Source organism: Lithobates pipiens, unplaced genomic scaffold (assembly GCF_037356315.1).
Source record: "Lithobates pipiens isolate NorthernLeopardFrog02 unplaced genomic scaffold, aLitPip1_a1.2 Scaffold_27, whole genome shotgun sequence".
NCBI lineage: Eukaryota > Metazoa > Chordata > Amphibia > Anura > Ranidae > Lithobates > Lithobates pipiens.
In genome coordinates, this window is record NW_027507788.1 from 176,809,830 (window position 1) to 176,816,790 (window position 6,961).

The window sequence follows — 6,961 nt, forward strand, 5'->3', positions numbered from 1 at the left end:
TGGACAGTGTCCACATCATGCATGAAACAATAAGGGCACGGCAAGAAAGACCCTCCAATCCTAAAGACCAGAAAATAGAAGACCTGGGACTTGGTTTGGTTCTCATTACATTACACTACAAGCCCAAGAGACTGTGGAGATCCTCTGGAGTGTAGAAGATGCCTGCCCAGGAATCATATCATTTACACCAAGATAGCCTTGGACCCGAAGGGTTATCTTACTGGTATACCTTAAGATAACAATACCAGAAAGATAACCCTTGGGGTGCAAGGCTATCTTTCCACTTTCCTCAACTGGTTGCTCCTTGTGATCATGGATCAAGGAAAGTAATTGGGGCTTTTTGGTGTTTTCTTTTTAATAAAACCGTCAGATTAGTTAGAAGGGGGTTTGTTAGGATAGGTTTTTTTTTTTCTTTTAGACCCGTGATCAACTTTAATAAAGAGAGAGAGAGTTTCGAATGGACTTTAACAGGGCAGTGGTGATCACTGGTGGTGAGGCTGCTATGACACAGACCTCAAAAATTGGCACCACTGTTATTTTATGCAGCCATACAGCATAGCAGGTGGGGGGACCCTGTGTATCTGTCCCCACTGTGAATTTAGCTATTTGGTTTAAGTCGCTCTTTTATTATTACATTTGCCTAAATAAACTTTAATGCTCCATTCACACTTGATCGTTCAGGTGTGAAAAAAATCCTGAAAAAACAGAAAATTCTGGAAAAAAACCCCATCAATTGTAGCCTCACCATGCCCATCAAAAGCAGCCACTGTGCCATCAAACGCAGGCACTGTGCCATCAAACGCAGCCACTGTGCCATCAAACGCAGGCACTGTGCCATCAAACGCAGGCACTGTGCCATCAAACGCAGGCACTGTGCCATCAAACGCAGCCACTGTGCCATCAAACGCAGGCACTGTGCCATCAAACGCAGGCACTGTGCCATCAAATGCTGCAATGCACAAAGCTTGTAGAGACATCCCCAAAAAGACTTGCAGCTGTAATTGCAGTGAAAGGTGATTCTACAAATTATTGACTCAGGGGGGCGCCATACAAATGTACACCACACTTTTCTGATATTTATTTGTAAAAAGAATTGAAAATTGAAAAATGTATCATTTTACTTCCACTTCACAATTATGTGCCACTTTGTGTTGGTCTATCACATAACATCCCAATAAAATATTTCAAGGTGGGCATGAATACTTTTTCAAGGCTTTCAATGTACCAACCATATCTAGCCGAATGAAAACCTGAATAAAAAAAAAAGTTAGGAGTCACCACCTCAAAAGAACAATGTGCGCTTCTTCTACACTGACAAACTCTATCTAGATACGTCTTCCCTTTGATCCCTTTAATAAACTGCATTTTTAACAGACATACAAAAGTGGGTGTCTGACGTATTTCACATTTTTAGCCCAGGCTATGCAGAGCCTTTCAAGTGAATAAGCCGTATAATCCTGATTTTTATTTCTCATTCATTATAACAGCCTTCTCCTGCGTTAGCACATGTGCTGCCATGTCATAAGGCCAAATCCCCAGCAATGAACACTAACATGACATCTTCACGAGCTATATTTCTATTATATGGGCGCATTGCTGTGCGCTTTCATCATTATTGGCTTATTATGCAAGATAAAAAGCACAGAGCTACGAGGCGGATTTCTGCAAGGGACAAAAAAATGCATCTATATCAGCCAATCAGATTCCAGCTTTTATTTCCTGGCTGACTCTAGAAGAATGACATCAAGAATTTGGTTGCCATGGGCAAACCAGAAATTTGTTTTTTTGGCATTCTAATTAAAGTCGTTTAAACCCAAAACCAAAAATGTAATATATTGCAGCTTACCAATAATCAAACATGGTAGCTGCATTCGTTTTCTTTTTTAGGCTTTTTTCCCCCCCTTTATTTTTATCTGGTGATCTGGCCACCTCCTGTATTAGAGCGCCCCCACTCTGAATAAAGGAGCACAGCAAGCACAGCAGACAGCAGCATTGTCTTCCAAGTTGTACCTGAAGTCGCACTGATGTTGCGACTTTGAAATTGTGTGACTTCAAAGTCAGATTCTGTGTGACCGAAGCCTTGAAAGCATTTTTAGGGCTTGACAACACTTGTGGTTTGGGGAGGAGGTAATAACACATGGTTGAGTCACGTATCTACTGCTCCTGATCCACTCTGCCTCTAAGTTGCAAAGGCAATGGCCGGGGTGGCGTACAAACGCTTGTGACCACGGCAGAATTTATACCAAGTGAATGGGGCTGCTCTGAAACCAACCTGCAACTGCAACATATCACCTCCGATCCACCTGCCAAACGCCTCTGAAAAGCAATCCGAGCATGGATTGCTTTTCAGAGGAGCGGCAGTTCCTGTCGCTGGTGAAAATTAGTCCTTAAAGTGTTTTTAAAGTCCAAACTTTTTTTTTAGTTTTGGATGGAGACGGTAAGGTTTGAATCTCTGCTGGGGAGATTCACTTCCTGGTGCTCTGGTGACCATAGTCACAAGAACAGAAAGTGATGGAAAAGCACATAGGTCACCAGAACTGGAGGAGAGAGGCAATCTTCCAATTGGGATGCCTGTTATGAGTAGTATTATTTGTCCTCCTTATTTGTGTCTCCAGGACAGGAAGTAAAAGGAAATCTCCCCAATGGTCCAAAACAAAACCCAAATAAAAGTTGACATTGGTTCTAACCATTCCCTAACTTTTTAAAGTGGTTGTAAATCCTGAAGGCTTTTTACCTTCATGCATTCTATGCAAAACCCTACTTTTCTTTTCTTTTGCACCATTCAGAGGTGGACTTGCTGGTGTGTTTGGGATCATTGTCCTGCTGCATAACCCAAGTGCGTTTGACCTTGAGGTCACAAACTCATGGCTGGACATTCTTCTTCAGGATTTTCTGGTAGAGATCAGAATTCATGGTTCCATCAATTATGGCAAGTCATCCAGGTCCTGAACCTGCAGAGCAGCCCCAGACCATCACACTACCACCACCACGTTTGACTGTTGGTATGATGTTCTTTTTAAGAAATATTCGTTTTACGCCAAATGGAACGGGACGTACACCTTCCAACAAGTTCAACTTTTGTCTCCTCAGTCCTCAGAATATTTGCCCCAAAGTCTTGGGGATAATCAAGCTGTTTTTTGGCAAATGTGAGATGAGCCTTTGTTTTCTTTTTGGTCAGGAGTGGCTTTCGCGTTGGCACTTCCCAATGGACGTCATTTTTGCCCAGTTTCTTTCTTATTGTTGAATCATGAACACTGATCTTACCTGAGGGAAGTGAGGCCTGCAGTTCTTTAGATGTTGTTCTGGGTTCTTTTATGACCTCCTGGATGAGTCATTTTTTGTGCTCTTGGAGTAATTTTGGTAAGTCGGCCATTCCTAGGAAGGTTCAACATGGTTCAAAGTTTTTTCCATTTGTGGATAATGGCTCTCACCATGGTTCACTGGAGTCCCAAAGCCTTAAAAATGATTTTGTAAACCTTTCCAGACGGCTACATGTCTTTGACTTTGTTTCTCATCTGTTCTTGAATTTCTTTAGATGTGTTGCTTTTTGAGATCTTTAAGTGTGCTTCACTTTGTCAAACAGCTTCTATTTATGTGATTTCTTGATTCAACAGGTCTGGCAGTAATCAGGCTTGGGTGTGGCAAGTAAAATTGAAGTCAGCTATCAAAAAATGTTGGTTACTCATAGTTCGTTCACAGTCACAAGTCATTCATGATTTAGCAAAGGGGGGGATTACTTTTTCACATAATAAATTAGGCAGGTTTGGACAATTTTTTCCCATAATAAATTATATTATCATTTAAAAACTGCATTTTGTACTTATCTTTGTGTAATATTAAAAACTGATGATTTGAATAATTTAAGTGTGACAAATATGCAAAAAAATTTACAAAATCAGGAAGGGGGCAAATACTTTTTTACGGCACTGTACCTCCATGGGTGATGAGCGGCCATTGCCCACACAGCCAGTGTCGTGGTCCAGGGGTTTGAAATCCCGCTCTTCTCCCTCTTCTTTATGCAGGGCTTTCAGAACTGATCAGAACAATTCTGATTGGTCAGCGCTAGCATAGAGCATCGCTCTGATCTGCCCTGGATACACTGCAGAAAGAAGGAACAGTTGAGGGAATTTTAGATCCTCGGGCTGCTACACAAGCTGCATGAGCACTGACAGCTCATAACCCACCGAGGTAAGTACACCGGTTGAGTGGGGAAGGTGTACAGTGTGAGTTCTCCATTTCATTTCATTTTTCTGAAAAGGTGAACTAACACCCTTTAAACTATCCTGTCCATTCTGTTCACATGGCCAGGGATTTTCGGACAGTAAATGATCCCTGGTTGCTAACAAGCTTGAAGAAGGAACCTATCATATATATTAGCAGGTGAAAAATGAAATGGGCTGAAAGGTGTTCGGAACAAAGCAAAGTTGAGTTTGAGCTTCTGAACAAACAGAGAGCTCATCCCTACTGATAGGAGGTGAGAGCAGGGTGACAGGGAGATGAGCTCATCAGTGTGATCTTTGACTGGCTCACCACAGGATGAAAGGGGTAAAAAAAACTGTAAAAAAAAAAATAAGAACCCTTTCATATGGACACATTTTTACTGCACTTTTACCTTGCTAAAAACACAAGAAAAACATAATAGATATTGGAAACGCATCAAAAATGGATCACAGATTGAAGAGACACTCAGGAGGACAGTGCGATGTGACCCCATTCACTGTGGTATGAGAAGTCTCTGGGCAAAGTAAAAATGTCTCAGAAAAGAAAGATCATATGGTCAAACTCTTCTGTGGGGCCGGAAGCTGCGAACATACAATCTCATGAAGCCCCCTCGACTTCCTCTGTGAATTCCATGCTGAAAGCGGTTAGGAGCAAGGCTAAGCCCTTGTACACACGGTCGGAGATTCCGTCGGAATGTGTCCGATCGGAGCGTTTTGTCAGATATTCCGACTGTGTGTGGTCTGCATTGGACTGTTTCCGTCGGAATATCCGTCGGACCAACTTTTCCAACTTGCCGGAAATATTTTCTGACAAAATGCTCCGATCGGACATACTCCGATCATGTGTAGAGAATTCCGATCGGACAAAGTGCCACGCATGCTCAGATCAAATTCCTACACCAAAGCTATTGGCTACTAGCGTGAACATAGTCCGGTCGTAACGAAATAACGTCATCACATCGGATTTTTCGACAGCTTTGTCCGACCTTGTGTATACAACAGTTTCGGACAAAATACGTTGGACAAAATCCGAAGGACAAAATCTGACGGATTTGGTTGTCGGAATCTCCGACCGCGTGTACAAGGGCTTATGCCCCGTACACACGAGCGGACTTTTCGACATCCAAACTCCGACGGACTGAGTCCGGCGGACTATCCGATCGTGTGTGGGCTGCAACGGACTTTAGCGAAGCTAAAGTCTGACGGACTTTAGAAATGAAGCATGCTTTAAATTTTCCCGACGGAACTCCGCCGGACCCGGTCCCCTTTGAAAAATCCGCTCGTGTGTGTGCTACTCCGACGGACTAAAACCGACGCTAGGGCAGCTATTGGCTACTGTCTAGGAACTTCCTACGTCGAATCCAGTCGTACGTCATCACGTTCGACTCCGTCGGAGTTTGGTGTGATGGTGTGTGGTCAAGTCCGTTCGGTCGAAAAGTCCGCCAGAACTCCGTCGGAACTCCGGCGGAACTCCGGCGGAACTCCGGCGGAACTCCTTTGGAGGTCTGTCAGACTTAATCCCTCTCGTGTGTACGGGGCATTAGACTTAATTTCCATTCAATCTTCTGCCGATGGACTGCCAGCTTCACATCTTCTCTTTCCTCTTCGAAGTAGAAAAGTGCACAGCGCCCCTGGTGTGCTTAGACTGGAGCAAGCTGATGAGGACTCCGCAGCTTTGGAGGGTGGTGGACTTCATGAGGTTTGGGGCAGTCCTTTCCAGCATGGATAGGGTGCTTGTGTCGGTGAAGGAGTTTTAAAAGTGGAAGGAGAGGGTCATCCAGTATGCTTACCACCTCATCTCCCGAGGCGCCAGTCTGCTCATATTTCTTACACAAATTTCGATTTAGGAGATCAGAGGGCTGAGTTCCTCCTCCAGTTCCTAGACAATGTTCACTGCGGGGAGCTCCAGGAACCGGAGCTGAACTGGACGCTGACATATTTGGAGCCATTCAGGTTCTACCCTCTGGTTATAATAGTTAATTTCTGTCTGGCCAATACCGACCAGCTAAACAGCTTCCAGACTTTTTTAGAAAGGCTCATACAAACTTTTAACGTCTCAACACGCTGGAACTCAACTTCTGTCTTCAAGAGCGTTTCGGCCGGAAACCATGCAGAAACTCATCAGATTGCTCGTGAAAGTTCTGGTGCCAGAGAAGGACTTGGGAATCTATTACCCCTTAAAATCCAAGTCCTTGGAGGTTTTAGATGTTTCCCAGAGCTGTGGGTTTATGTTTAGCCACTTGGATTTACCATCTTTGAAAGAAATGAGGATTAAGAAAAGGATGAATGGAATCATCTGAACAGAGTGGCTGTTTAGACTCGCTAGTTTTGTTTGTACGACCTTCTCAAGGCCGATACTCCTTAGCCTTTAGATGTTCAACTCTCACACATTGCTTCCCACCTTACAGACTCACATTTAATCAGAACTCAGTGATGTCCTGGTACAGTCCTGCTTCTGTATCCAGCACCATGATACCTAGCTACTCTAATGCCGCGTAAACACGATCGAAAATTCGGCCAGCAAAAGACCGATGAGAGCTTTTGGTTGGAAAATGTGATCGTGTGTATGCTCCATTGGACTTTTGCTGGCCTAATTTTGGCCAGCAAAAGATTGAGAGCATGTTCTCAATTTTTCGGTCGGAAAAAGTTCCTATCCAAAAATACCTTCGCGTGTATGCAATTACAAAGCGCAAAAACTCACGCATGCTCATATTCAACTGCGAGATGGAAACTATTGGCTA

At 43.6% G+C, this 6,961-nt stretch overlaps 1 pseudogene; it reads left to right on the forward strand.

Moving 5' to 3' along the window:
• Window positions 1–5,770: 5,770 nt before the first annotated feature.
• Window positions 5,771–6,709, forward strand: LOC143933000 (uncharacterized; annotated as a pseudogene).
• The last annotated feature ends 252 nt before the right edge of the window (window positions 6,710–6,961 follow it).